The sequence below is a fragment of the Homarus americanus genome, unplaced genomic scaffold (genome assembly GCF_018991925.1).
Source record: "Homarus americanus isolate GMGI-L3 unplaced genomic scaffold, GMGI_Hamer_2.0 scaffold31037, whole genome shotgun sequence".
Lineage (NCBI taxonomy): Eukaryota > Metazoa > Arthropoda > Malacostraca > Decapoda > Nephropidae > Homarus > Homarus americanus.
This window is the reverse complement of record NW_024722227.1, coordinates 9,445,567-9,452,958: the sequence shown is the minus strand read 5'-3', so window position 1 is coordinate 9,452,958 and position 7,392 is coordinate 9,445,567.

The window sequence follows — 7,392 nt, the reverse complement described above, 5'->3', positions numbered from 1 at the left end:
TTGTTCATGCTTGTCCCCTGACCCCATGCTCCTCCCGTTTCTCCAGATCCAATTGTGACTCTCGGATCACTCAACAACTGCCCTGGATGCAGTAGATACCCAGCAGGGATCGATATATTAAACGATGGCACCGATGCGGCATGATTAATCTGCTCCACTGCCTCCTAGTGCCAGACCCCAGACTCGCTATGTGTCTGGCTACCACCGACCACAGGGGTTGTGAGCCCCAGTGTTCCACCTTGGGATACTCCCTGGAAGTTATATGTCCACAGAGAGGGTTGTAATATGAATGTTGGGGATAATTAGTTGGAAATAATTATCCCATGTTGGGTAGTGGACCCATGTATATGCTGGTTTTTGTATTAACGTATATGTTGTTGTGCATCTCATATGCACCACCAACAGTCAGTAAGTTGTGTAAAGTACCTTGTACTGTGTGAGAAGTAAAGTTGTCCACTTGGGACTAGGAGTAAAGTCTTGTAACTGTAAGATGTACCACTAGAAGATGCGGGTGAAGTAGAACTACCCACTTGGGGTGGCAGTAAAGTAATCTACAAGGAGTGCCATGTACTAGGTATTGTGAGTAGGGCCAAGGAACTGGTCCTGCTAGGTAATGTAATGTAACACCAATAAGGTTGTGTGCAGTAAGAGTGTAAGATCTGAGTAATTGCTGTTGAGTAAAGAAATAAGTAAATAAGTAAAGCAGAAAGTACTGAGTCTGCAATAAGCCCAGGAGTTGAGCCTGGTAGTTATATGTTAATACTATCTCTTTATCCCTTTGATTTCATATTAATAAATGTGTTCTTAGAGTATTTTAGGAGTATTCATTTATCCCACAGTAGTTACCTTTATTTCTGTCCAAGTGACTTGATACCAGAATTACCATACCCATGTGCCTAGACCCTCGTCCATGCTACCAAAAGGAACTAAGGTTAGGCAGTAACCAATGAAGTAAGTAAAAGGAACATATGAAGGAACTGAGAAGGAGTAAGAAAAGAACAAGAGAAGTAAGTAAGATAAGGGTGGTGTAGGTGTTGGAAAACACGCGCCCTTACAGTTGTAGTAAAAATAACATCTTAATTTTATGATGGTATGCACACACAATTAATATTTAAGAGAAATATCAATAATATTAGGTTTTTTAACACTTACATTAGTAGAAAAGATGGCTGGGCACACGGGGATGGAGGGTTGGTTCCAAAGCAGAGGGCAGATTATTGGCCCTCACCTGTATCACTTGTATCACCTGTATTACTATCCACCACAGAGGCTTGCAGGGCCTCTTTGTCAAACCCCTCAAAGTCCGTATCCTCACTATCACTGACTTGGGCTGGCTGTGGTGGGTGGCGGGTGAAGAACTTGGTAATGTTTTGTTGACTGGGCAACCTTGTGCGCACCCTGCCTGCGCCGCTTCCCGCGTAAATGATGGAATGTACCGCGTAACTAATAATTGCCGGTCTGGCCAGGTGCCGCGTAAATGACTAAACGCGTAAAGGAAATCCGCGTAAATCGAGACTATACTGCATAGTGTTTTTTGTTGATAATCAAGGGCGGACAGATTTAACCAATTTGCTTAGTTTTATTCAGAAGGAATACCATATTTTTGTAAATCTAGCTCTTCATCTACATACAGTACGTGGTTATCTAATGTTAAAGTTATTCGATGCTATAATAATTTGGTGGGCGGGCCAATGGCTTTTCAACATTATTCAAGGTTCTGAAATAGAATACTGTACTGTATTGTATTATCTTCAACTTTCCAGTAAGCGTTCTACTGCTTTTCTTCCTACAACCCATCATAATTATGGATAAGGAAAGGCTTAGCTTATCTGGCACTACGTTCAGTTTCTTCCTTTCCCATAATAGTACAGTACAGTATATCTATCATCGATGATTTTTTCCCAGCCTTAGGCTGGGGTAAGTCTACTGACAAATATATAAGGAGAGGGAAAAAATCTTTTATTAGTTTTCACCTGTACTCAGTGACGATGTTTAAAGATTACACTTCGGGTGTGATTCTAATATAAAGCGGATCATTTTGTACTCTCTGGCGAAAGACTGCAGGACATGAGAATCTATCACACCATCATTAGCTGTCCTTTGACTTCCTCATACGTAATGAAGTGACTCAAAAGGTCCTCAATTTTCCTACGAGGAAGTGTTGGTCACCTCGAGTTTGGCTGTGCCGTGAATACACTCGTGAAGAACTGCAACCAGCCTTTTACATTCTGGTGTTTCCCCAACCCCTGGGCCACTCATACAGTGTGTGGTGTCAATGTAGGACGTGTTCACCTTATTCTTTACACACCACAAATTTCTTGGTACTTATCTTTTCATTATTAGTTTGTATGGATGTAGTACTGTATATGCAGATAGTCACTAGGAAAAGGTAACATGAAAAATTCTTCTTTTTTTATATTGTAGTGGTCACCAGCAACTTCTAACTAGTATGGTTCAAGGGTGTGTGAGTTCTTTGAGGGTTTTTTTTTTCAAACAGTAAGTTAAAGTAACCAAAAGTGATGCAAATATAAATCTAAGGAGATTGCAATAAAATTCCACTAATTTATTCATTAATAAGTATATCGTGATATTGTAGTGGCTCACTCTCACTGCAACCGCTCCGCCATCCTCGCCTCAGCCAATCAGCAGCGAGTTCCATACCACAGCCTTTGCCCCTGAAAGACACGACACCGTCAGCATCGATCAAGTGAAGCTGGCCAACTTACCCGATGGTGCCCAAGCCCAACATTACCCCCAACAAACTAGACCTGCACCTCCTTCACCAGTCTGCCCACCGTTGCTGCTTGTAGCACAACATTTCTGTGCACCCTCTTTTCATCCTCAGGTACCTACTGCTCCTGCTCCTGATGAGGATCCTGTTCCCGATGAGGATCCTGCACCTGTCCCTGTGGACCAAGACATCCCACTCAGTGCCCCCGAGGACTTCACACCTGCCGCGAGAGAAGCATCACATTCCTCGCCTGTTCCTCCCACCTTTCTCATATCTACAACCCTCCTCCTCCAGATGCTTTTCCTCCTGCTTCTGCCAGAGATTATGTGGCATTCCACAGAGTCATCACTCGTAGCAGCCGAGTAGTTCACATCCCCGCCCGCTATGCCTTGCACGTGGGATACGATTCTGCAGACAACAAACTTCCTGCAGCACCTTGAGGGGAGGGAGAATATTACTTTTATCCTCTTCACCACTGATTGGCTCGTTAGCCACTTGGTCGATCGGTCATGTCTCTTTTACTTTTCTTTTTCTTTTATCCTCTTCACCAAATGATTGGCTCGTTAGCCGCTTGGGTGATTGGTCACGTCTCTGTTACACACTGTTGGCAAGTACTGGGCATGCACCGGCTCCTGAATGTACCTGAACCTGTTCCAGTGCTGCTCAAGTCTGGTCTTGAAAGAGTTCACACTTGGTGCCAACACAACACTTTCTGGTAAATTGTTCCAAGAGTTCACAACTCTCACTCCAAAAAAGTTTGCCCTCACAGTTTTCTGGACCTGCGGTTCTTCAATATTGAGCTGTGACCCCGTGTGGGGCGAACGTCCGCCAGCTCCAAGTAAGGACACTCGACTGAGTAGTGCCCCTTGAGATGTTTATACACCTAAATTAGGTCGCCCCTTGCCCGTTTTTAGTATAAGCTAGGCAAGTTCAGGCGCTCCATTCTCTCAGGGTAGTTGAGGTGCCGAAGTGCAGACACCAGTCTGGTGGCCCTCCTTTGAACATATACTCTCACTACAACCGCTCTGCCGTCCTCGCCTCAGCCAATCAGCAGCGAGTTCCATACCACAGCCTCTACCCCTGAACCACTCATTGATTAGCCACCTGCCGTCCTCGCCTAGTCAATCAGTGGTGCCTTTCATCTCGCACCTCGAATCCTGAGTGGGCAGGATTGTACAAATACCCGCCTGCCTCACCGGGAAGGTCATTCAACTCCACGCTCTCAAGCCGACAAGACCTCCTCTCAAGAACAACACAGCAACTCCCCAGCATCCTACTGCATTGTACATACAATATACGTGGAGTTAATACTATTCTGAGTTTCCTTCCTCATCTCCATCCTGAGTGCGAAATCTCCTTTACATACGTGTGTATGTGGTCCTAAAGAAAAAGAAAGTTGACACAGAAAGAATGAGAAATTTGACTAACTGCGCCACATACTCACGCTACAATATTTCTTAAACATACACAAGTACTGTATTATAGCTTCACCTTCCATAACTCGCCCTAGTTGCGTAGCATAGTAATTACCAAATGACAGCTGATTTCCATAAATATTACATAGCGTGTTCACAACAATAATTTCTCCATCACTGATGACAGGTCACCTCTGTCCCTGTTTATTTCTCAACACCCAAAGTGTTTACACATTACTGCTCTGTACCACCAATCTTTTAAGGTAAGTTAACATAAACTAAACTTTTATTAGTGGGGACATGTGGTTAGGTTAGGTTAAGTGAGGTTAGGTCACATTTAAAAAGGGTGAGGAAGGTGTGTAAGGGAGAGGTAGGGAAGGGGTGTAAGGGAGGTATGAGGAAGGTGTGTAAAAAAAGGGTGGGGAAGGGGAGTGAGGGAGGGTTGTGGGGAAGGGGTGTGAGGAAGAGGTGAAGAAGGGAAGTAAGGGAAGGTTGTGAGGAAGGGGAGCGAGGAACGGTTGTGGGGAAGAGGTATGAAGAAGAAGTGAAGACGAGGAGTAAGGCAGGGTTGTGAGAGGGGTGAGAAAGGAGAGTGAGGTGGAGAATGTGTGTGAGGGAGGGGTGACAAAGGTGTGTGAGGGAGGGGTGACGAAGGTGTGTGAGGGAGGGTGAGGAAGGTGTGTGAGGGAGGGTGGATGTGTGTGGGGAGGTGACAAGGTGTGTGAGGGAGGGGTGAGGAAGGTGTGTGAGGGAGGGGTGACGAAGGTGTGTGAGGGAGGGGTGACGAAGGTGTGTGTGGGAGGGGTGACGAAGGTGTGTGAGGGAGGGGTGACGAAGGTGTGTGTGTGTGGGAGAGATGTGAGAAAGGTGTGTTAAGGAGGGATAGGGAAGGTGTGTGAGGGAAGGATGAAGAAGGTGTGTGAGGGAGGGGTGGAGGTGTGTGAGGGAGATGTAAGGGAGGGGTGATGAAAGGCTATGAGGGAAGGGCGAGGGAGGTGTGGTGAAGGGCTGACAGGATGAATAAATTTTTACCTAGTGTTTGGAGTCAATTATCATAAATACATACAGCTCCTCCCCGACTTACGACCTATGACCACCCGCACTTACGACCTGCCTCAGTCCGTAACGACCATCCGCACATACGACCGCCGCAGTCGGTACCAAAATTTTTTTTAAATGACGTGCGCATTTTCTATACCGAAATGTTTCTGTCCCGTATGAGAGCGTGGCACCCACGCCATAGAGCGCTTAGTTGGTGTTTGGCTGTCGTTGTATCCGCAACTGATCGCGCTGTGTACTGACATTATTTTCGTATTTAATTGACTTTAGAATGACTGGAAAGCGTACAAGTGAGAGTGCTGGTAGTGCTCGAAAAAGAGACAGTCAATTAATTTTGAGACGAAAATGAAGATAATAATGCTGTATGAAAATGGAAAAACTGTAGCAACAATTTCACGCGACCTAGGCTTCTCGCACTCAACCATATCTACTACTGTATTTTGAAGGGCAAGGAATGTATTCGTGAGGTAGTGAAAGGATCAGCACCTATAAAGGGAACTATAATAACGAAGAAAAGACAAGGTTCCATTCACGAGATGGAAAAATTACTTGTGATATGGATGGAAGACCAGATACAAAAGCGTGTACCCTTAAGCCTTCTAACCCTACAGGCTTAGGCAAGAAGCCTTTTCGAAAGCCTGAAGGAGTAGGCAGGAGATGAGTGCGAGCAAACCTTCACAGCAAGTCATGGGTGGTTTAACAGATTTAAGAACTGCTACAGTTTACATAATGTTAAGGTGAGTGGAGAGGCAGCTAGTGCTGCTGTTGGTGCTGCCGAAGCTTTTAAGGAGGAGCTAGATCATGTCACCGTGGAAGGAAATTATTTGCCTGAGCAAATATTCAATGTGGATGAAACTGGATTATTGTGGAAGAGCATGCCTGAACGGACATACATCCACAAAGAGGCGAAAACAATGCCAGGATTCAAGGCATTCAAGGACCGAATTACACTTCTGTTGGGGGGGAATGTAACTGGTTTCAAGATCAAGCCCTTCATGATCTATCATTCAGAGAACCCCAGGGCTTTTAAACATGTCAGCAAGCACACACTACCAGTGTTTTATCGCAGTAACAAGAAAGCCTGGATGACCCTAGTACAGTACTGTTTGAGGATTGGTTCATGAATTGTTTCATTCCTCGAGCCAAGGAGTATTGTCTGCAACAAGGGATTGCATTCAAGATTTTACTGATTTTGGATAATGCTCCGGGACACCCACCACACCTGGACGACATGCACCCTGCTATTAAGGTAGTCTACATTCCACCCTAACACTACTTCTGTCATCCAACCCATGGATCAAGGTGGTATTGCAGCTTTTAAAGCTAATTATTTACGTACGACCTTCGCTCAGGCTATTGCTGCTACTGAAGGTAAGAAAACGCTCAGACAGTTTTGGAAGGACTACAACATTTTGACATGTATAAAGAACATTATTGCAGCATGGGATCAGGTTACACAACAGTGCATGAATGGAATATGGAAGAAAGTCCTGAAAAGATATGTGAACAGTTTCAGAGGATTTAATGAAAATGAAGTAATTTTTTAGATTAGTAACAAGATAGTGGAGTTGGGTTAACAGCTGGAGTTAGAAATTGATAATGAAGATGTTGAGCAGTTGGTTGAAAGTGTAGCAGAAGAGCTAAGTAACGAGGATCTTATTGAACTGGGTGCGCAGAAAATTGCAGAGGAAGAAGAGAGACAGGATGTAGAAGAACCTGCACCCCCAAAAAGTTTTCAGTGAAGCAAATGGCAGAGGTATTTGCTACAATTAATAAGGGGATGCAAATGTTTGACGGAATGGGTCAAAATGTTGAGCGTTTTGCCAAAGTTGACAGAATAGTCCAAGATGCACTTGCTCGCTACATGGAAATTTATAATGAAAAGAAAAAGCAAACTGTGCAGTCTAAACTGGACATCTATTTTAAGAAGTCCCCCAGTACTGGCTCCTCACACCCCACCAGTGCTGCCTCTTCACTCCCTAAAGATGATCCAATACCTTCACCCAGCAAGTTTCCCCTGTACATAAACCTGTCTGAAGAAAGCGACATTGATGACCCACCCAGCCCTGTCTCCTCCTCCTCTGCTTCATCCAATTAATATAGTCTCCATGTATCCTGTAAATAGAAAATTATGGGGGCCCCGTGTGCATTCAGCTGACTACATTAAAAGTAAGTGCACAGTCACAC